The sequence below is a fragment of the Panthera leo genome, chromosome B4 (genome assembly GCF_018350215.1).
Source record: "Panthera leo isolate Ple1 chromosome B4, P.leo_Ple1_pat1.1, whole genome shotgun sequence".
NCBI classification, from domain to species: Eukaryota; Metazoa; Chordata; class Mammalia; order Carnivora; family Felidae; genus Panthera; species Panthera leo.
In genome coordinates this window covers 61,007,727-61,032,867 of record NC_056685.1, presented here as the reverse complement: position 1 = coordinate 61,032,867, position 25,141 = coordinate 61,007,727, and the positions used below count along the sequence as shown (strand labels likewise).

At 35.9% G+C, this 25,141-nt stretch overlaps 1 long non-coding RNA gene across 1 annotated transcript; it reads left to right on the top strand.

Annotated features, from left to right (window-relative positions):
* The first annotated feature begins 312 nt into the window (after positions 1 to 312).
* On the top strand, positions 313 to 25,141 carry LOC122224390. Its single transcript, XR_006204744.1, has 3 exons — positions 313 to 383; positions 22,942 to 23,049; positions 24,980 to 25,141. It is a non-coding gene; the product is annotated as an uncharacterized LOC122224390 (long non-coding RNA).

The following is a 25,141-nucleotide window of genomic DNA, read 5'->3' as shown; positions in this document are numbered from 1 at the left end:
ATCAGTAGAATATGGCTGGCATCATGTACGGAAGGTGACATGTTGTGTTTTAGCTATCTCGCTGAACCCTTATAGGCACCTGAAAGACCAGTGTCATTAACCCATTAATGATGAAGAAATTGAGGTGCAGAGAATAATCAATTTGTCCAAGTTAACATGGTTAGAAAATGGTAGAGAAAGAAGGTAAACTCAGTCGGTCTGGTTCCTTTATGACAGTAGTTGGTATCATTATTATTGTTCACGAGATTCTAGGCACTGTGCTCTTTTGTCCCTCATAATAACCTTTTAAAATCACCATTATGATGCTTTTTTACAGATCAGAAAACCGAAGCTCAGTGAGTTCCGGAAACTTGGAAATTAAGTCAAACTGACACCGATTCAAGGTAAAATTTTTCTGAGAAGAAGAGTATCTCAAGATTGGGGGATTAAAATTGAGCAACTCGGTAATGTTTTTGGCAAATAAGTAACATTCAATACAACAAAACATAATGGCAAAAAAGGAGAGCAATCTCTCTAGTGGAGGATTGCATGCAAAACTATTTAAGGATCCCTTTAATAGGTTACCTGCAATCGAATACATTTCTAAACAGTCTGAAAGAATTAAGTTCTTCCTCTTCCAGATTACTCCATAAACTGTATTTCATCAACTCTAAGGCACATTTTTTTTCTTATTTGCACCTTTCAAATTAAGATTCTTGTTAAAATTATAATTGGGAAAGCTTTCTCTTCTTTAGTGATGCATAAGATAACAGTGCTTCTTATAGGTGATGACTGTTTCAGATTCAGTGAAGCCTGGTATTTTGTCTATTTGTTCTTTCTCATGTCATCTCATTATTACGGCCTTCAAGATCATTTTTTTTTTAATTTTTTTTTTTTAACGTTTATTTATTTTTGAGACAGAGAGAGACAAAGCATGAAGGGGGGAGGGTCAGAGAGAGGGAGACACAGAATCTGAAACAGGCTCCAGGCTCTGAGCTGTCAGCACAGAGCCCGACGCGGGGCTCGAACTCACGGACCACGAGATCATGACCTGAGCCAAAGTCAGCCGCCCAACCGACTGAGCCACCCAGGCGCCCCAAGATCATTTTTTTTTTAATTTTAATTGCAAGCAAACTCCTTACTTGAGCTTAAGTAAGGAATGAGAAGTCTCACAAAAATACTTTTTCATTCACAGGGCTCCATATTTCATTGATAGTTATAATAAATCATGAACTGGTATTTCTTGGAGGGAAGTAGGTGAAGGGTTTGCCCTGGACAGATTAAGGCTGGTTCTGTACAAGAAAAATGGTAACCAAATAAGAAAGTCAGCATGCTGATTGAGCATTTCTCTTTTCCAACATTTCTTTTGGCTTCATAAAGTCACATTTCAAACATTTTCAGGCTCTTATTTTTGAAAGATATGAATTACTCTCAAAATTACCGTCCCATATTCTTTGCTTTAAATTCCCTTTTCTGTGACCCTGATACTTTTCCAAAGCCCACCCCAAGTTTAATCTTAAGTTTTTATTGATCCCTCACGGGGGAGAGTTTTAAGGACTTCTCCCACCTCATTTGCTTGAAATAAATTTTGCACGACTCTAGACTCCCCAGAAAAATATTCTTTCATTACAAATTTCTATCAATATTTTGTTGTAATCATTCTGACTAGGGTAATATGCATTTATATTCCAGCCTTTCCCCCTCTTCTCTAGCATATTCAGTTACAATGTAAGTGAATGATGTAAAGCATTCTCCATTGTAAAAACCAAGTGTGGTCCCATTTGTCATTCTTTCTCACATATTGCTTGTGTGATTTCGACTACACCCTCCCCCATTCTGGCTCACTAAAGCAAACAAACAAAAACATTTTCAAACCCACAGAGTGAACATCACAAAGAGTATGAAGTAAAAACTATAGACTTTAGTCAATAATGATGTATTAATATCGGCTCATCAAATATGACAAACATACCACACTAATACAAGACATAAATAATAAGGGAAATTCTGTGTGTGTGTAGGGACTCTCTGTTCTTTCTGATCAATTTTTCTATGAACTTAAAACTGCTCTGAAAAAAAATTCTATTAATTAAAAAAACCCTTGATTTCCCCAGATTAAAAAAGTAATACAGTCCATTCATGGCTTTATGGTCTTTAAATTCAATTCCTCTTAGTTACCTCCCAGGGGCAGGCTCAGACCTGGTCACCCTGGAAGAGTACTTTTTTCCCCTTCAGGAAATGACCACAAAAGACTGAAAGAAACAATGCCCCTGATTTAATGTGCGGTGTGCTCCCTTTCCTCGCTGAGTCAGTACCATTAACGCTTACGCAGCGCCTTATGTTTTCAGATTGCCTCACAAAAGCTTAACAGCTGAGCCTTACAATACTTCTGTGAGGTAGGTGGTCAGCAAATTCCTTGGTCAGCAGTTTCGTTTGAGTAACATGATGGTCAAAATGGCTAGCCATACCCATGAGTATGGCATACCCAGTGCCATACTCACTGATGGCAGTGAGTCAGGGAGGGGGGCCGAACATGAGTACACCTGCACGGCTTTTCCTGTTGCGGTGATTTTTACCAGATCAGCACACTATCATTCTCCTCAGAGTCAAAGCAAGAATACACGTTTATTGTTCCAACTGTTGGCATCAATAATTGCTTAGTTCTCATAGGTGCAGAATCAGTACTGCAGAATGAAACTGATGGGGTCTAAAGGGCTTTGCGTCGGTAACTATAGAATGTCAGTTCCAGATGTGTGTGTATTTTAGAGTTTAGGATTCTACAGCATTTTTGAACGAATCGTGTTACGTAAAAAAAAGGTATTGTGATGTAAAGCATTCAGTACTTTTTTACACTTGAAACCACTAACTCATTTTGGAAAAAAGTCGGATGCTAAGAGGGAAGAAGAGCAAATATGTAATTTTTGCCTTCATCGCTTTGGAGGATACCTGTTTTAATTTCCTCCAGAGTTAGCAAAGCAGAGGGAAGTAAAAGATATTGGTTGTTAGATCACTGCTATAAATCAGATAATTGCCCGTACCTGCATAATGGTCTCCTGGGGTAACAGGGAATTAATGAATGTATGGGGGGCATCAATAAATGAAACATTAAATGTGAGTAAGTTAATCAGCAAACAAAGTTGCAGAAAAATCTACCTCAAAGACTGCCAAAGGACGTGTTTACAGTTGAAATAAGGCCAGGAGGAGACAAGAGTTATCCAAAAAAATCTTTTTTTTTCTGGGAAATGAACAGGAAAGTTCACGTGAGATCATTTTATGTGAAATGATATTGGCTTCACATTCTTACAAAGAACAATTGTTTATTAAGCGTCTACTATGTATGTGGCTGTACCTAAGTGTTATAGTGAACACAAAGAAATTTTCTCCATAAAACTAACTAAAGTGTACAGAAAGATGAAACTTTTCTACATATAATAAAAATTATAATCAAAGGGCACATTTATTATAGCATTAAAATTCAGTATGGACTTATTTTGTGATTAGTTAATGATGGTAATTCATCTATAAGATACTTAAAAGATAAAAACTTTTCAATTTCTTTTCTTAATTGAATGCCTATCACAATATTATAGCTACACAAACCTTTACAAACCAGTGTAATCAGCAACCAAAATCTAAAGAATCCACAATTACTGGAAAGTCCTATGTTACCTAGTGATTAGTTTTAAAAAGGAAAAGAAAATAATTGAGGGACTTCTTTTACTTATCTATACAATGAGATTTGGATTATTTCAATTTTTTGTTTCAAAATTATTTCTGCTAAAAGTGATAAATCTATAAACCTTGAAATTGGAAGTTGCAATTTTTTCCCTTCTATGGATGGGGAAAAAATGCTTCTCAATTAACAGCAATATATTTTGGAAATTTCGAGGTAAGGAGAAAAATGCCTGTGTTACTTCTCCAGGTCACATAATGATTAAGACTAATGATATATTACTTTGCAACTAAAAGCTAAAAATAGTGTTAAATCAATACATTCTATTATCATCAGTTTCTAATCTAAAGGACCATTTTAACTAATCAAGGAAAAACATTTTTGCAATGATTTGAAATAAGACCTTTCTATTCTCAAATTTTTAAATAAGAATGGAGAAATAAATTACCAAACACGACCAAAAAAATGTAAATGCCCCTCCCAAAATTGTTGTTTTTTCTAATATAAATCTTTATTCCTTTAATTTACTCCATTATTAAAGTGCTTTCTAAAAGAACCTCCTTTACAGATCTAGTACTTTGAAAGCTAGAGCAAAGCAGATGCTTAAGAGCATTTCAATTTTGTTTATTTTGGACTGTACATGATGTATGATATATTTTTTTCTTTCCTAATCTGAAACAAAAAGTACTAGAGACCCTTTTGTTATCAGTATGCATCAGAATATGAAGAAAGGTTCGACATAAGATATTTCTTGGAAGAAGAATAAACAAGTTATGCCAGTTGTAACAGGCCAAAGAATTTAAAACTATGGTATTTGTATGCCATTAGAAAATTGGGGAGAGAGTGACGGGGGTGGGGGAGAACCTGGAATCAAAATGTTTGCAATACAACAAAAAAGAGAGAGGAAGATATTTAAAGAGATGTCATATTTTCACTGCATCTGGATATTTTCAACGAAGCCGGGAGTTTTGTGCCCAAGCCAGTTGGCATTCTACCCTATCTGTGTGGATTTCTGTGGCACTTCTTAATTTGATTAAGCATTATATTTGTTCCTGACAGCAAGAAATTCTCTCATCTGCTGTTAAGTTGGCTGTTTTCATCCAATTTTCTAAAGGAGAGAAGCTGTTTCAAAACAAAGGTCCACTTTGTTCAATAAAGAATTAAACCCACTCTCACCATCATTAACATGGAAAAAAATTCAACCTGACCTTTCCCTGTTCCTCTTTACACCCTGGGGCTTGAATTTGATTTTTCTTCATCGCTTTGAGGATGTCAAAGTATAAACTTCAAAGGTATAAAATGATTGATACATGGTATTCACAATAGATTGTTTAAAGTAATACATGTATGCAATAATTCACTTTAAACATTCCTTTGATAATTAAAACCTCATTCTTAAAGAAAACATTTAGAAATAGGGCATCCCAAAACTACTGTTATAATATCTGCCCCTTCTTGTATATCTTTCTTTTAAAAGTTATCATTCCCTAGATATACGCAATCCTTATACATTTATTTCATTTTTTGTTTAGATTCCTACTTGAACTTCTTTGTATTTAATTTTTTTTTAATTTGGCTTCATGTAGAAATGGCTTTTCTGTTTTAATGTTACTTTCTTACTAATGTAATTTTGCCATAACTATACTTAAAGATTTTTATGTTTATTTTGTATATATAGATCTTTTTATTTTCAATGTCTTCTTTTAAACTCTTCCCCAAATTTCATAAAAGGAAAGAATTTACAATATATGGGAGAGATACCTCAGCTTAAAATCCTCTAAGTAAAGATGAAGCTTTTCACATTAAAAAAAAAAAAAGAAAAGAAACCCCCCCTGGATTTTACAATCGGTTAAAAGTGGTACTGATTATAACTGATTAAGGGATGGAAGAAGTCATGATTTGGGTCCATTCTTTACCTACAATCAAATCAGACCTATCTGAGAAGGTCAAAGGAGGGAAGGAAATATAAAAGACATTCAAATGTGCCATCAAGAGCTGGTAATCCTCTTAAAGAGGTAAAACCGAAACTTGGAAACCAGAGAATCAGGCAAGGAGCACCACATATGTGTTTCAATAATTACGCTGAAAACTTATCAAAAGAATTTCCACTTCTTTATAGTAAAAAAAAGCTCCATTGCCTTTGTGAGGAGGGATCTGAGCCGCTGCTGAAGGGCAGCCTCTGATCCATGTGAACCCATCCCTGCAACCGTCTGCCTCCAAACCCAAGTTCAGAGTTTCACCTCTTCATTAGTGTTTATACACTGTACATTTTTAACCCTTACATTTTATATGCTCTCCTTTACAAACAACAAAGAAAATAAAACTCCAAATTAATGCAACTTAGTATTGATAAACAAATATATTCTGCTATAAATTGTGTATTCCTTTTCCCATTGGTGTTTAATTGAAAAGATTAGAGAGACAAACCCAACAATGAGGTTATTTATTTCATTACAATCAATATACTTCGATGGGAGGAAGGCATACCACTGCTTCCATTCCTTACCTGCCCTAAACTCTTTTTCCATTCAGAGGTGTTCTGGGGAAAACAATTAGATGGAGAAGAGGAGTGGAGTGTGACAGCTTGGCCAACGTTAGGACTTTTTTGAATAACACACTGTCACTAGGGTTAGACTATTCCCAGAAGGTATTTAACCCAAAGGACTTGAGGTAACACAAACTTTTTCCAGATTTCTATGTCAGAAGGAGGCAATTAGTGTTTTGCTTTTGTTCTTAAAATGTTTGTATATTGGAATAAAATCACAATGACCACCCCATCCAGCTGTGGAACCAATTCATCCTTTATTGCCACCAGCCAATGCAGCTACTCTTTAGTATTTCCTTCTCATCTGATGTTCATTCCTCTTCTTTTAGGATTTGTATCTTTAGCTATTTATAGACATTTGCATTTCTTCTAATCAAGTCATACTGCATATATTTCTTTAGTCTTCCTATTCAAGTCAAAGCCATTCTTCTTTCTTTCCTTCCTCCCTCCCTCCTTTCCTTCCTCCTTTCCCTACACCTCCTCCTTCCCTCCCTCCCTCTCTCTCTTTCTCTGTATGGGTCTCTGTCTCCCCATCTATGTGTCTCTTTCTGTATCTCTCCTCATCTTTCCTTCCTTGCCTTCCACCTCCTCTTTTCTTCCTCATCTTTGTCTCAACTTTTTGGACTTCTGTAGATCTGAGCAAACAGCAGCTACTGTGAAATCTTTCAGAAGCCCTTTTGTTGATTTACTTAAAATACCTTCTTCAGAGAGAATTAGCTCCTTTGTAACTGACTACTATTATTTCTGTCATTAACAGCGCTCATGTGTGTAATTTGATGCTAATGTGTTTAAAATCAATGGAGATTTTTCTAAGCGACTAAAATCAGCATCATTCGGTGAAATTTGTACTTGATGATGCACACTTCTCATATATTTCCTTTAGTACCTTCATTAGCCCTGCAAGGGAGGGTGTATTACTCTCCTTTTACAGAGTAAAGAATGGGGATTCTCAGAGCTTAAATACATTGCTTCAGATTGAATAATAGTGTCTGTCATACAAAAAGTGGACCATGTACGTATTTGTTACAGTGAACACACTTAGGACATATAGTTACCAGGAGGTGAAACTATAATTCCAACCCAAGTTGGTGAGATTCCAAAGTCCCTGTTCTTTCCCTGACGAATAAACCTTTTAAGTCCTACATGAGCTAAAGAATGAGCTAAAAAAATCTAGCTAAGAATCATGCCAAAGAAAATGCAACCAAAGTTTGATTTATATATCTTGCTTAAAAAAAATAAAATAAAATAAGGTAAGCCCTACTAGCCTGAAAGTGTTTTTAGGTTTCTATCACTTCCTTAAAAAGCAAAAACAAACAAAATCCAAAAAATGATGCTGTGGTGTGTTATAATGATGTAAAACCCAAACCAAAAAACTGCATTCAGAAGTGATTAAATGAAAATAAAGGAAATGCATCAACTTTATAATAGGAGTAATCTTTAAGTGAGGGGACTATGGAGTTTTTATTTATTCTCCACTTTCTGCTTTTCTGTAGTTCCCAAATTTTCTACAGTGTGAAACACTTTTTCAATGAAATAAATCTTCAGTAAAATTAATTGGTAGAGTTAAATTAGTGAAAAAGAAAAAAAAATTTTGCTGTTACCAGCTTACATTTTTACCACAAGATTAAAAGAAAAAAAAGCAACTACATAATATCAGGTGATTGTGTCTTGTGTTTGTAAAAATATTTTAATCAGGGCTTAAAGAGTTTAGAAACCCCCTGCCGTGACAAGCATGCTACCTGTTCAATGGAAGAAAAAAAGTCTTAACTGAGTTAAGCTTTGGATTTTAATTACTAGTTGAACGAAGAATTAAGACTTTAAAAACCCATTTGGGCATTAACTCATCAAGGCCTCTGACACAACAGTTTTAATCAAGCTTCTCAAGTTGATGCCACACGGTAAACAGGGGCAAAAAGAACCAGCGCAGGGAATTCCGGTAGTTTGCACTTTATGAAAGCTGTAGCTTGTCTTCAGATGTTCAGGGAAGGGCAACTCTGTTCAGCTCATTTATTTTAGACTCTGAAATTTCTCCTTCATTTCATTCATTCATTCATTCATTCAAAGTGAGGCGGGGGAGGGGGGGGGCTGAGGGGGGAGGGGGGACACAGGGAGAGTGAGAGCAAGAATTCCAAGCCGCCCCTGCACTGCCAGCACAGAGTTGGATATGGGGCTTGAAACCACGAACCCTGAGATCATGACCTGAGCCAAAGTCCAATGTTTAACCGACTGAGCCAGAGCCACCGAGGCACCCTTCTCCTCCATTTTAGTGTCAGCCTCACCTTCCGAGTTTATTTCCAGCTGAAAGGAAAATAGCCATTGTAGAAAATTGTTCTATGACGTTGGTGCTTCCAGTTTAAATCATTTTCATTGGATACGTGTATTTAATTTGAAAACTGCAGTATCTGATTCTCTAACAAATCATCTTCTATGAAGATAGTTCAGGTTTCTCAGAAATCCTCTGACATACACCCTAGAAACCTGGCAGACTACCGACAATCACATTCTAAATACAAAGAACACTTTGAGAAGCTTTATTTTATTCATTTTTCCAGATACTGAGGATAAAAAGACAAATACAAAGTGGTCCTTGCCTTCCACATGCCAAGTGAGGGGCTAGAAGATAGGGATTGTGTGTGGTATTTGCATTGAGAAGTAGGACTGTTGTATGCTTTAAGAACCACTCCAAATCAGTTCTTAATTTATTGAAATCATGCCGGGAGTATGGTATGGATGTGTTTTTTATCTCTCTCTCGATATATATACATATATATAAAATGTATATATGTAATGTATATAAAATAAATGTGGTATATAAATAATCAGCATATAAATAATAGATATAAATAATATAATTATAATATACATATAATGTATTACTTTCTACTACAGTCACAGATTTAATGTTTTATAAGTCCCATGCATAATTTATATCTTTACTCAGGATTTATATATTCATCAATATAAATAATACTACATGAGGTGGCAATGTTTATTGGTTTTTAAATTTACTTAAACAGTAAACTATTGTACATATCATTCTGCACCATGCTTTTTGTGTTTCAATCTATGCTTTTGACAATTCACCTTAATACATGTATCTCTAGTGCATTATTTTCAAATGCCATATAGTATTCCACCATATGACTATATCATAATTTATTAATCTGTTCTCCTAGTGAATAACATTTCTGCTTTTAAATTGTTTTCATTAGATGGGAATGCAAGCTGGTGCAGCCACTCTGGAAAACAGTATGGAGGTTCCTCAAAAACTTAAAACTCTAACTACCCTATGACCCAGCAATTGCACTACTAGGTATTTATCCAAGGGATACAGGTGTGCTGTTTCGAAGGGACACGTGCACCCCCAGTGTTTATAGCAACACTACCAACAATAGCCAAAGTATGGAAAGAGCCCAAATGTCCATCGATGGATAAATGGATAAAGAAGATGTGGTGTGTGTATATATATATGAAATTAGTCAAAGAAAGACAAAAATCATATGACTTCACTCATATGAGGACTTTAAGAGACAAAACAGATGAACATAAGGGAAGGGAAACAAAAATAATATAAAAACAGGGAGGGGGACAAAACAGAAGAGATTCATAAATTTGGAGAACAAATACCACAGGAGGTATTGCAGGAAGGGGGGATGGGCTAAATGGGTAAGGGGCACTAAGGAATCTACTCCTGAAATCATTGTTGCACTATATGCTAACTAATTTGGATGTAAATTAAAAATAAATAAACAAAATGAAATAAAATAAATTGTTTTCATTAGAGGGGCACCTGGTGGCTCAGTCAGTTAAGCATCTGACTCTTGATCTCAGCTCAGGTCATGATCTCACGGTTCATAAGTTTGAGCCCTGCATCAGGCACTGGACTGAAAGTATGGAGCCTGCTTGGGATTCTCACTCTCTCCCTCTCTCTCTGCCCCTCCCCCACTCATTCTCTCCCTCCTTCTCTCTCTGACAAAATAAACATTTTAAATTGTTTTCAGTAGAAACCTGCAATAAATATCTTTACAACCATCTCCTCCCATACATGCGAAATTTTTTCCAAGTTATATACCTACCAGTAGAATAGCTAAGTTAGAGATGAAATATTTCAATATTGCTCTCCACAGTAGTGGTACCAGTTCACATGCTTACTAACAGTCTATGAGCATCAGTGTTACTCTTGGTACAGTCATTACTTAAATTTTGCCAATCTGACACGATGTCTTACTGTTATTTTTCCCTTCTGATTATTGGTAAGTTGAGCAGCATGTCATATGTTTAGTATTAGGTTACTTTTTCTTTGAATTGCCTGTTAATGGATTTTTTCATTCTTCCATTCAGTTACTTAGAAAAATAAATAAATTCCTTTGTCATTTATATGAATTATAAATATCTTTTCACATTCTGTGGTTTCTTTTTTCATTTTGTTTTTGTGTCTTTGTTAAATATAATAGGCCTTTTAAAATTTATCTTGGTGTCATCAAATTTACCAATCTTTGGCTCTACATTTTGTGTCTTGTCTAAAAAGTTTTTCCACATCTAAATGCTATGAAGATATTCCATATTTTCTACCAAAAGCTGCTTTTAACATTTAGACCTTTAATCCATCTGGACTTTATTTTTGTATATGGTGTGAGAATGGGATCCAATTTTACTTTATTTTTTCCATATGGTTAACTAATTGTCCCAGTACCATTTATTGAACAGTCCTGCCTCTTCTCATTGATTTGTAGTGCCACCTTGGTCATATTTCAAGTTTCCACATATGCAAGTATCTGTTTCTGGGCTCTCTATTATGTTCCTTTGGTTTATTTGTCTCTTCCTATGCCAATACCACACTGTCTCATTTTCTATAGCTCTATAAATTCTTGATTTATTTGCTCAGACAAATTTCCCCCTCCCCCAATTTATTCTTCTTCAGATTTATCTTGGCTATTCTTGATTCTTTGTGCTTCTATATTAATTTTAAGATCACTTGTCAAGTTCTATAAAGTTGCATGTTTTGCTTAGAGTTTTACTAACTTTATAGAGTATTTTGAATGGAAATCGACATCTTTACAATTTTTGAATGTAGAGTGCATGACTGTATTCAAATATTTTTTTTTTGTTCTTCAAATATATTTAATTTCTTCTTAGAGATCTCAACTATCAGGTATTAGGTTTATTACTAGGTATTTTATATGTATTCCTTTCTATTAATCTTCTAGCTGGTTTGTTGAAATGACAATTACTTTAGCATGCTCATTTGAGTCCAGTAAACTTATAGAACTTTCTTATGAATTCTAGTAGCTTGAAGAGCTCCTGGATTTTCTTTGTTTAAAATCACATTGTTTACAAATAAGGACAGTTTTGTTTCCTTTTCAAATTTTGTACCCTTAATCTTTTTCTTCTTGTATTATATTCGATGACACCTTCAAAACTCTGTTGACTACAAGTGGTTATAGTGAAATCCTTGTCTTGCTGCTGGGAACACTTCTAAAATTTCACCTTTGAAGTGTGATATCTGTAGGTTTTTCATAGCTATTCCTTACTAGAGACTATTCCTAGTTTGCCATGATGGTTAACTTTGTGTCAACTTGACTGGACTATGGGGTGCCATGTTTTGTGAAACAGTATTTTGAGTATGTCTGTGATACTGCGTCTCGACAAGATTAACATTTAAATCAGTAGAGTGAGTAAAGCAGATTGTCCTCCCTAATGTGGGGGGCCTCACCCAATCAGCTGAAGGCCTGAACAGAACAAAGGGCTAATCCTCCAGTGAGTAAAAGGGAATTCCTGCTGCTTGACTGCCTTTGAGATAGGACATCAGTTTTCTTCCTGCCATCAGGCCCAAACTGGAACATTGGTTCTTTCTGGGCCTCAAGCTTACCAGCCTTAAGGCTGGAACTACACCACCGGCTCTCTTAGTTCTCAGGCCTTTGGACTTGGACTAGAACTACACCATTAGCTATCCTGGGTCTAGCTTACCAACTGCAGATCTTGAAACTTGTTAGCCACCATAATTGTACATGCCAATTCCTTATGATAAAACGCATATATATCCCATTGGTTCTGTTTCTTTGGAAAACCGTGATCAATACATTGCTACCAAATTTTATATATGAATCAATTTAATCATGCTTACCACTGCAGCTACTCTAGTAGAAGTCACCAACGCATTTCGTCTGGGATATGGCCATTGTCTTGGGACTGGCTTACCCCCTTTCACTGGCTTTCATATCAATTATGCTTGCACTAGTATAGATTATTCTCCACACAGTAGCTAGAGAGGTTATTTAGAACAAAAATCAGATCTTGTCACTCTTCTGAATACCCTCCAAGGGTTTCCATTATATCAAGAATAATATCCAAAGTCCTTATTTTGGCACACAAAACCATAAAATGATCAAGATTCTAACAATCTCTCTAATCTCATCTTCTGTCTTTTGCTCAGTCACTCCATCCAAGTTATATTGCTTCTTATCCCAATGAGCAGGCTCCTAAATGTTCCTCCTTGATCCTTGATCCAAACATACTCCTAGCTTGGAGAATTCACACTCACAGTTCCCTTTGCCTGATGTCCTCTCTGAGTAAAAACTTTGTCTCACTTCCTCGCTTCATCCAAGTATCTGCTCAAAATAGCACTCTTGATCACATTCTATATCATTATCCTGCTTTGGTTTTCTTTGTAGCAATTATCATGCATGACATTATATAATTCAGCTGTTTATTTGATTATCTTCCCATTCATCCACTTGAATGTAAAATCCATGAGGCTTCTGTTTATTTATGTTATATTCCCCATTACCTGGGGCAATGCCTAACACAAAGTAGGTGCTAAATCAGTATCTGTTGAATAAATAAATAAGTGTATCAATATTGTTACCTTTTCCTGCATCTGTGATTTGATTATGTACTAGTATGGCTGACAAATTTTCTGATATTGAAACAGTTTTGCATTCCTTGAATAAATACTACTTGAACATGATGAATGTGTTGTTTTAATAAACTGTTTTCAATTTGTAATATTTTATTTAGATTTTTATGTCAATTTAGGAATTGTTCTGTAGTTTTCTTTCTTTTTTTAAGTTTATTTACTTATTTTGAGAGAGAGAGTGAATGGGGGAGAGGTAGAGAGAGAGAGAGAGAGAGAGAGAGAAAGGGAGAGAGAGAATCCCAAGCAGGCTCTGCACTACCAGCACAGAGCCTGATGTGGGGCTTGAACTCATGAACTGTGAGATCATGACCTGAGCCTAAGTCAAGAGTCAGACGTTTAATTGACTGAGTCACCCAGGCACCCCCATTTCAACTAAATTTTAAGTTGATTTAGTATGTTCCTATTGTTTTTTTATCTTTATTGTATCCATATTTATGTCTCCTTTTAATTAGTGATTATATGTGCTCTTTAAATTTTCCATTAAAGCTCTAGTTTTGAGACCTGTTGATTCTCTATATTATTTCTTTATTTTCTACTTATTAATTTGTGCTCTTATCTTTATTATTTCCCTATCATGTATAATGTTTTTATTATTTTCCTTTTTTTCTACATTCCTGAATTGAACACTTAACTGATTTGTTTCAAATCATTTTTTTTTAATTTTAAGTATGTTAAAGGCTTTACTTTTGCTACCATGTACCCATTTTGTTATATTTCTCAGGTGTTATATATAGTACTGCTTTTATTGTTATTTATATTTAAATATTTGCCTAACAGGAAATATTTTAAAATTGAAACATATATAGGTTCTTTAAAACTACTTTTTAATGTTGACTTCTTATTTAAGTGCATTATGGTCAGAGAATGTGGTCTATATATATTAATTTCTTATAATTTATCAGGATTTCCTTGGTGACCTAACACATAGTTGATTTAAAAAAATATTCCATATGCACTTGCAAGAAATATATATTTTTCTTGGGGGGCTATAGAGCTATATAAATTTCTTTATTTAAAGCTTCTAGGAGCACCTGGATGGCTCAGTTGGTTAAGTTTCTGACTCTTGATTTTGGCTCAGGTCATGATCTCATGGTTCATGAATTTGAGCCCTGCATCAGACTCTGCACTGACAGTGTGGAGCCTGCTTGGGATTCTCTCTCTCTCTCCCTCTCTGCCCCTCCCCCACTCTCTCACACTCTTACTCAAAATAAATAAACTTAAAAAAATAAAGCTTCTATATCTCTTTTGGTTTTTGTCTATTGAATGTAATTTGAAGCTCATGATATACGTTCTTCATGGATCATTACTTTTGTTATGTCATGGAAGTCCTCATTTCCATTAATGCTTTTTGCTTTCAAATCTATCTTGTCTGATATCAATGTTAAGATAGCAGCTTTGCTTAATATTGGTATGGCATATCTTTTACCATATCTTTAATTCATGGCATAAAGAAGTTATGACACTTGTTCCAGGTCATGTAGCTAACATGCAAAATACTAAAATTTGACTAAAATTCTATATCGAAGTCTACATTCTCAACTGCTAAACTATGACACCTCCTGGAATGTGCTTCCTATCTTGCAGGCCAGCTGACCAAGTCTTCAGTATATTGAATTCTATTGAATTTAATCACAGAGATGTTTATCTTGTGTTTAATATGCTCTCGGCATAATTTTTCTTTTTTTGTTTTTTTATGCATCATTGCTCTGCACTTTTTGACCTGTTTTATACCTTGTTTACTGATAGTTTGCGCTTACCAATATCCACAAGTTTCATTCATATTGTTGCAAATGGTAGGATTTTCTTCTTTTTTATGACTAAATAATATTCCTGTGTGTGTGTGTGTGTGTGTGTGTGTGTGTGTGTGTGTATCACATCTTCTTTATCCATTCCTCTGTCACCTGACAGGTTGTTGCCACGTCTTGGCTATTGTGAATAATGCTGCAATGAACATGGGGCTGCAGCTATCTCCTCAAAGCAGTGATTTCACTTTTTTTGGATAAGTACGTAGAAGTGGAACTGCTGGATCATATGGTAGTTCTATTTAAAATTTTTTAAGGAAACTCCATATTATTTTCCATAGTCATTGTACCTATTTACACTCCCACCAACAGTACACAAGGGTTCCCCTTTCTCCACATCCTCACCAGCACTTGTTATCTTTTGTCTTTTGGTAACAGCCATTCTAACAGATGTGAGATGATTTCTCATTGTGGTTTTGAGGTGCATTTCCCTGAAGATCAGTGGTGTTGAGCACATTTTCATGTACCTGTTGGCCACCAGTATGCCTTTTTTGTAAAAATGTCTAATGTCCCATGCCCATTTCTAAATTGAATGACTTAGTTTTTGGCTAGTGAGTTACATGAATTCCTTATATTTCGGATATAAGGAATCTCAGCTCAGGTCATGATCTCACGGTTCATAAGTTTGAGCCCTGGACTATGGGGTGCCATGTTTCGGATATTTACTTCCTCTTTGATATATGATTGCAAATATGTTCTCCTATTCTGTGGGTATCCTTTCACTTTGTTGTTTCTTTTGACGTATAGAAACTTTTTAGTGTTTTTTTAATGTTTATTTATTTTTGAGAGAACAGAGGCAGAATGCGAGTGGGTTAGGGGCAGAGAAAGGGAGACACAGTATCTGAAGCAGGCTCCAGGCTTTTAGCTGTCAGCACAGAGCCCAATGCAGGGCTCAAACTCAAGAGCTGTGAGATGATGACCTGAGCCGAAGTCGGACACTCAACCAACTGAGCCACCCAGGCACCCCTAGTGTGTGTGATTTTTTTTAATTTTATTTTTAAGTAATCTCTAAATTCAATCTCAAGATTGTTTTGGCTATTTGGGGTCTTTTGCTATTCATTACAAACTTTCCATTTCTTTTCTTGTGAGACTGAGCATATGTTTTGGTGTTTAAGCATATTTGTCTTTTGTTTTCTGTTAATTACTTATTTGTTACATTGTCATTTTTTAAATATTTACATCCCCCCATCAGGCTCCGCGCTGATTGCTCAGAACCTGGAGCCTGCTTCGGATTCTGCATCCCCTCTCTCTCTGCCCCTTCCCCACTCACACTCTGTCTCTCTCTCTCTCTCAAAAATAAACATTTAAAAAATATTAAATAAATAAATATTTTCACCCCCAAAATATAAACTCTCTCTCTCTCCTTTTTTTTTAATTTGGGGTTGACAGTTAAATGGATTCAATGCACCATTCCACTACTTTTTTTTTTTTTTCATTCAGTTCTCGGTTGACTGGAAGTTTTCCTCTAGAGGATTATCTTTACCTATTCTGAATAAATTTGGACAGATATAAAATTCTTAGTTTATTCTTTTTATTTCTTGTCCATGTTCTAGCATTCTATGAACTTTTCTACAAACTTTTCTGTAAGCCCATCTTAATTATCTTTTTGAGAAGATATTCAAGTAATTTTTTTCTTTATTTGTAAATCCAGAAAATTTACCAGGGTGTGTTTCTCTGTTTTTTAAGGCAGTTTTTCCTACCTCATGTTATATGTGACCCTTCAATCTAAATATCTAAGGCTACTTCTAATACTACAAACTTCTCCTTAATTATATCTTTAAATATTTTTATTTTTTCATAATTTATGTTTCATTCTTGGAGACAACATTATTTTTAGTGTTGATATTGTCTGTTAGATCCTTTATATTTGTTTTCCAGGTCTAACATTTCTAATTCTTCTAATCTCTTTTTAACTTTCTATTCTATTTTGCTCCCTTTACAATATTTTATGTCCCTTCCTATGTTTTTATTATAGTGCATTCTCTTTTGTGCTGCATCCAGCATGGTCTTTATTTCTTTGATGGTTTTGTCTACTCTTCCACTTCTTGTGAGATTGCCAATCCAAATTATATTACATTCTGTTGCCTCACTCTATTTTTCCTACACTCTCATGTCTACACTTGGAATTCCTATTTAATGGAAGCAACAGCTTCTTAACATTAAAAAATTAATGGCAAACACTGTTCATGATTTTTCCAATAATTATATAGAATATATTTGGATGGTTCTATGGCAGTTTTTTAAAAGTTCCTATTTGAATGAAGTTATTTCTTCCAAAACTATCTACCTGTGTGTTTGAGGGGGCCGGGGGCTATATTCTAGACCACACGGAACTCTGAAGACACTAGCCTCTGAGTATTAACAAGTTACTCTCTCCAGCCAATAGAGACTGATATTTCAGGGCTTCTCACAGTGCATTATTTTTTCTCTACCCTGTCTCACCAAGAGACTGCTTCTGACAACATGGCTTCTATTTGTATTCCTATTTCTTCAAGCAGCCCTACCTTACCCTTCTTTTCACCAAACCTTGTCCAAGGAAGCTTTTGCTGTTAGACAATTCATCCAACTGTGTTGTCCCAAACAAGAGTTGGGCTTTGCCCGCCTTACATTAGATTCACAGCCTCTGTACTCTCCCTCAGCATCTTCTTGCATCCCTGTTCCAAAAGATCTGGAAGCCTTCTTTCTATCAGGGCTCAGGGTTAAAATTATCTTTTAGTGTCGTAGAACTGAGCTTCAGGCTTTTATTTCCTGTTCTTCTTGTTTATTTGTGTAATTTCTAAAAATTTTTTTTAATGTTTATTTATTTTTGAGACAGAGAGAGACAGAGCATGAACGGGGGAGGGTCAGAGAGAGAGGGAGACACAGAATCTGAAGCAGGCTCCAGGCTCTGAGCTGTCAGCACAGAGCTGGACGCGGGGCTCGAACTCACGGACCGTGAGATCATGACCTGAGCCGAAGTCACACGCTTAACCAACTGAGCCACCCAGGCGCCCCTGTGTAATTTCTAAGAAAAGAGAGGGTGAGAACATCTTAATTCCATCCACTTAGAAACTGCACATTCTGTATTTAAAGAGTTTCTATGGCAGATAACCTTTAAATACTCTTTGAATTTCTCATTGCTTTCATTTCTAACTTTTTCGTCACATTCATGCCTTTATTTATGACTAGCTACAACTTATTTTCCATCCTGTATGATTGAATTTTAGAAATAAGGACATAATCCTTACAAAGCATAAAGAGCAGTTTGCTTTCGAGCCTCGTCTATAACCTCTGGTATATATGTCAGCATCATATTATTTTTCTAAATTATCACTTCTTAGTATACAGTTACAGTTAAGAAGATTTTATAATTATATGTTCAATAAAAAGATCACAGTGAAATTATGAAAAAACTTTTTCTCCATGATAAGCAGCAAATATGATGATGTATGTTATACAAATGAAATGTCACAGTTCATTCCAAAATATACATATGACCATAAATATCATTATACAAGGGTTATGCTCGTGTGAAATTGGTAAAAAAAAAAAAAAGGTATTATTTTGAAACACCCTGGTAATTAATGATGAAAACTTATGTCCACATACATTTTCATATCAAAGACTGTAACCATTGGAAGTGTCTTTCCCTTTTGTCACTTAAAAAATCAAATATATTTAGATTAATAGGCAACTATAAAAAATAAAATGTTAGTTTATCACTTTGGAAGGGGAGTCTTAGGTCCCTGACACATTTCAGGCTACATTTTATGGAAGTATAGGGTTTTATTAAACTTCCTGTTTCTGCTGGCTGCTTGCTTGGGTAGCTGTGGAGGGCCATGTGATTATAGCAAATGCTGGATGTAAATTTATATCTTTGGCATAAAATGAAAGATAAAATTATCGGAAATCTGAAAAAGCTTTTGCTTGTCTAACAATTTGATCTTAGAAGTTACTGTATACCACCTTAGAGAGGGAGAGGGACAGAATTAATGTCAATAGTCTAAATATTGGCTTGGGCTCCTGGCAAGTTTTCCATGAAAGGCAATGGGAGTGCAATTAATGCTTACCAAGAAGAACACTCAGATACTCTCCATCACAGGCCCACACGTAGTCTGTGGGCTGGAAAGGGTTGAGTGCTAGGTCCCCAGATGATTAAAGCAACTTGGTCCAAGGTAGCATTAAATCTAGACTCTAGAACTCCATAATTCTACTTAAATTAGTAAAAATAAGAGATTTAAATTTACATCCCAATTTTTGAAAACAAAAATAACTAATCAACAAATGAACGCGAGAATGGCTTCCCACTAAATGAAAAATTCCCTGTCCTGATATGCGTAGCTTCTTTTTCTCATACTCCAACTTCCTCGGCACTTATACATCAGACACCTCATTCTCGAACAATAAGGTTGTTGCCACAGCTGCACTAGTTCTATCTCCCCCTTCTCTGATTTTTGGGGGGGCTGGAAACCAGTGTGGTTTGATTTTGTACATAGTGATTTTGCTCAGATCACAGGAAGACCACAAAAGAGTCTGATAACACATTTGGACTCAGACTCCACATGCAAAAATAAAAACATACATCCAAAAACCACTTTTTCACTCTCCTATGCTTCCAACGCCAAAGTTGCTGTTGTTGTTTGTGTTTCTTGCTCACCCTACAATGCCCATGGTGTCAGCTGGGTCTCTGTTCCTCATTATCTATCTCACTCGGGGACACACAGCACTACTGAAACTGCTGCACAAGGAAAAAAGAAGGGGGAAGCACGTAGCATCGCTTGAAGCTTCCACATGGAAGGGACACATGAGACTTACTGTCACGTTTCATCAGTCACATGGCTCTGTCTGAGTTCAAGGGGATGGATATTGGAAATGCGTAGTACAATTTACCTGTTTCTCTTTTTGTAACAGGCTGGGCACTTAAGGTGTAAGAACATTTTTTTCTAGACTATGTTCCACAAAACATGAAAAGCAGAGCTATTTCCTTCTTCTCTTAGATGACAAATAAAGAATCACACCTGGACCAATGTAAAAGGAAACAGAAGTAGTAATTAAATAAGTAATAAAGAATGTCCTTTGAAATGTTGCTGCTTTTAGAGGCATCCAGTGTTTCAGAACACAAAATGCCATGCAGGCATACCAGCCATTCCTCAAAGCTTTAAAAACCATTTTGTGTTTTGGAAATTACTCACTTTATGATTGCCCTACTCTTCTCTGACCAGTCTTCATCAGTCTAAACTCAACCAATATCCCTAGAAATTATATTAAAAATGGGGTGGCTAGTTTATTTTCGGTGTACATCAATAAAATTGTTTTAAGGGTTTTATTGCAGACCTTTTTATTTAAGAAGCATTATGCCAGCCTAAGAGTTGATTATGACACAGTGGCTGCCCTTGAAGAGATGAGGATTTAGATGGAGGCAAAGGTTAGAATGGAGAATACGTACAGCAATTACTTAAGGATTGAATGCCAAAGCGTTTCCAAAGCTATTTATTGCATTGGTTGAATCTTTGTTCAAGTGCAATCTTATACATAAGTCAAAACTGTTAGACACATCAAAGCAGATATCTTCTGATTGAAATAGGAACGGGACACCATGAATATTTCTTGCTAGGTCCCTTATCTGACCTCCTTGGAACCCTTAAGTTTCTTCTATGGAAGCTCCTGAAGTTTTTGAGGATAGCTCAGGGAGAAAAAACAGAGGCTTTCCTAATCCTTACTATATATTTACATTTGTTTATTTTGTCCAACTAATTGAGGGCATATATTTAATGTATACTAGCCTCTGACAGATAGCAATTTCCCACTATATGTGTTGGAATGGCCATGCCATAGACTAAAGTATTATTTTAAAGTAGAAATATTTTTTATTTTTATTTTTTAAAATTTATTTGTTTATTTTGAGAGGGAGGGAGGGAGGGAGAGAGGGAGAGAGGGAGAGAGAGAGAGAGAGAGAGAGAACACATGAGAATGGAGGAGGGGCAGGAGAGAGAGAGGGAGAGAGAGAATCCAAAGCAGGCTCCAGGCTGACAGTGAGGCTTGAACTCACAAACCACACGATTATGACCTGAGCTGAAACCAAGAGTCGGATGCTTAACTGACTGAGCCACCCAGGTGCCCCATAACTTTAAAGTAGAAATAAATGGGGGATAGAGAAGAGATAGATAAAAAGGAGTGAGGGATGGCAATTGATAAAGTTTCTTTCTCATTCTATTACCACATCAACCAAGTGATTGCTGATAAATAAACCAGACCTTCCAAACCCAAACTTCTATGGAGAAGATTTTGTGATAATTTTATTGCCTATTTTGTCCCTCAAGTCTTCCTGAATGACTCTATCAACTGGTGGGTACTATGGGCACTATACACATGTCTGCAAACAAGTTGAAGGATTCATGTACTTAGGAGGAGGCATTATGCACATTACAGCATTCCACATAGGTCTTAATTATGATAAATATAAGATAAGCTCATGTTTTTAGAAACTGACCCTTTGAAATCAATCCAGTTCTAAGATATCCATTCAGTTTTGTCTTACCAAAATCTGTGAGGTAAGTGCCTGAGTATAAAAGCAACCTAAAGGTTAAGATATTGAGGTTTTCTGATAAGTAGATATTGAAGCTAGAAAAGAAAATAAGACCTTAACTGATTTATTTTGCAATCACTTTCTTCTTTCTGCCACATAGGTACATAACAAAAATGATGGAAAGTACACATTGGATAAGGGCAGAAAAATAAATATGCATGTTTTAGTTTAGTTTAGAATTACAGGGTTCCAGAATTTCCGTGACACACTGTTTTCAGATATGTGGGGGTTATATAGATACCTGATATCTATATATCTTTTTAGTACTATGTGGTCACATAATGCATGGGCTTTCTCATCCATTTTTGGATTTTGAGGAAGATCTCTTAAAAAGAAGTTAGTGAGAAATATGGATAGGTTATAATCCATGAGAGACAAAGTGGAATTAGCTTAATCAGGAAAAAAACCAGAGCTTTCAATTGAGAAAAAAAAAATCTAGGGAAATTAAAAATGAAAAGCAATAAAAATGGGTCTTGTTCAAATGTTGGAGATAAATTCAAGTTCCCAACTAAATATGTGTTCGGGAGAAAACTAAAAAGAAGGAGAGAGTTACAGTAGTTTGGTGACAGAGTATTATTAGCACATGCTTCTTGTGGGAGGGTACCCATTCATATTGATGTGTTGTTCAATTTGTTTGCATCCCCTCCACACTCTCTGAGATAGCCACCATATAGAGCCACTGCATATGGTTGGGCAAGTTGTGCACTGCACAGGGAAACACATCTAAAAGAGTGACACAGATGTAATGGATCTGCATATTGATTAAAACAATATTCCAAATTGAAATGAAGTGTCACAAGGAGGCACTTTTTTCTAATTTGCTCAAAGGCATCATACGCGTTAGCAACAGTCCTATTGTATGTTATTTAAAAGGTGTTAATTCTTCTGTAGAATCACTTCAACTCTATCCAGGAAGTTCCTTGGCCACAAGAATAGACAAATCAATTATTCCTCATTTCCGTTTCTTATCAGGCTCATAAATGAAGTCTAAAATGCTCATTAGGTCTTTGGACTCTTTTGGCATTCTAAAAGATGGTTGGTATCCAAAAGTTTGGGGATAAACCTAAAACAATCTGCTCTACTAATACAAGATGGGGATTGAGTCATTCCAAATACAAAAGAATAATTGGATTTGGCAAAAGAAATAATTTTTTTTTCTGGATGGTTTACTGGCACATAGTAGCCACTCAAGGGAATATTTCTGGAATTGATCAGTATCTATAGAAGCCATCATCTCTAGAATCATCCAAGGTCTCCTTTACTTTCAGGATCAGTCCAGAAGCTAAGTATGGTAACTCATGTGGGATATAATATATATTAATGACTATGATGGTGATGAAACTAATAATACATTATAGCACTTTACATAGATTCTACCAAGTGATCTTTACCACACTCCCATGATTTTCTAAAACATGTTTGTTCTGTTACATCTAGCCAGCTGTTCTCCTTTCTTTTCAGCTAGCCCAGTGTCCAGTGTCTGATTGGATCCTCAGGCATACTTGACATTTTCATCAAGAGAAGGAAAATCATTTCAAGTCCAAAGGATAAGCACCATCATGCTAAAAGGTCATAAAACACTAGGAGTTGCTCTTTAGCCATAGATTTTGACGATAAGTCCAAAGAAAACATGGGACATGGTTTGGAACAAGCTTGCGTATACTTCATCATCAGGGCTGTGGTACACAGTATGAGAAGGCTTCAGGGGGAATTCAAACACCAGTGGAAAGGAGGGGTTTGCTTGCATTGGCTATAACAAATATGTTTTTACAATAAACAAATGGGTGGCCATAAGACATGCATGTCTGATGTTGAAGGAAAGCCTGTTTGCACCAAATAAATTACAGAAACAGTTCAAGAGCAGTTCATCCTAGTGAAAATATTATCCCTGAACTACTGGCAGGGTTAGTGTCAGGTTAGGTTATCTTTTGTATGAGTGCCAATTGCACTCGCTAAAACTGCCTAAGGGCAGTCTGTTGTAACTTGCATACAGTTCAGTGTTTTTCAGAAACCTTACCTACTTTTGTATTTTAGTTACATACAAACTTTACTTACTTTTTTTCCTCTAGGGATAGACTCCTCCCCCTGGCTATCCTTGAGCTTGGAAATCATCCCTCTCTGCCCTCATGTCCCCCTGCCCCTGCCCTATCTTATGTGACTACATATCAGATGAATGCCTGGGAGAAAGGCCAGGGTGATGGGTGGCCAATCCTGTACAAATCACAGAGCAGACAGACACAACTGATCCAAAGGGCATCATTTATTCGAAGCCCAGTCCCTTAGTTCACTGAAGGTAAATGGCTTTTAAAATACAGCCAGCAAAAGCAATGAAGTAAGAATCTTTTGGTGGCATTAATTTCATGAAGATTTTTGAAAATTTTCAGACATTCGTAAATGTTGGCTTTTTAGGACACTACAGGAATTCTATGTTATTAAATTAAAATGGAATAACTCAGCATGGCTCCTGGTCTCTTTGCTGTCCAAGCCTCTGCACACAAATGAACACAAAATTAATGGAGTGACTAATAAGACAGATGGACTCTTCCCAGTGACTGACAATACAGCCTTCAGAATTGGCAATTAGCACTTTCATTGCCCCGATTTGCAAAGGCTTACAAAGAGAACAAAAACTTTAAGTCAACAGTCTATCACAAATGATTTACTGAGCACTTACAAATAGGTATCCGAGAGAAGTTATTTGTGGATTGTCTCAATTACCTTTCTGTCTCTTTAGATAAGTAATTTAGAAATAAATGTCTGTCAAATACTTGGTGTTATTGAGGTTTATGATGGTATATCTTTCTTGAACCAAACATTCCTTTTTTATTTTTTTCAGTAGTAGACACAGATGTTCCTCCTTTCTCTGCTTGCAGTGTATTGGTGTTATAGTGAAAAAGTCTAGAGCTTGAAGCAAAAGAGCAGGATTTGAGTTTCAATGCCACCACTTAACTATGAAAACTATTGAAACTCTCTGAGCCTCAGTCCCTTCAACCACAAAGCAAGAATGATAGAAATAGCCTCTTCAAGTCTTATATAAATACAATTTTTCATTTAGAATTGCGTTTTACAATCATGACACCTAAGTGAACACTTGTCAGTGGTACATAGTGAGAACTTTGGTACACATCAAAGTAACCAGTGGAACAAGATAAAAATGCAGTACTATGGGTTCCATGATCAGTGATTTGGATGCAGTGGATGGGGGTTAGGCCAGGGCATGTCTACTTAAATTTTTTTAAAGTTTGTTTATTTAGAGTGATGGAGCAGGGTGGGGGCAGAGAGACGGGGGAGAGAGAGAATCCCAAACTCACAGCACAGAGCCGGATGTGGGGCTGGAATTTAGGAATGGTGAGGTCATGACCTGAGTTGAAATCAAGAGTCAGAAGCTAAACCTATTGAGCCATCAGGTGCCCCAGGGCATCTCTATTTAAAAGTACCACAAGTAGACCAAGGTTTGAGAACTACTGCTTTAATATATAAGAATCTTTCTCTCCTTCAGGATGCTTCTATGAACAGAATTCAAGCATCTTCTAGATGTATTTGGCTTACAAATAGAAACTTGATTTCCATGAAAATCTGTGATTATCTACTAAAAACTCTGTAAGCTGTAACAATAAGTTCTCAACCTCTAAATATGAAAATCCATGGAAATGCAATCTAC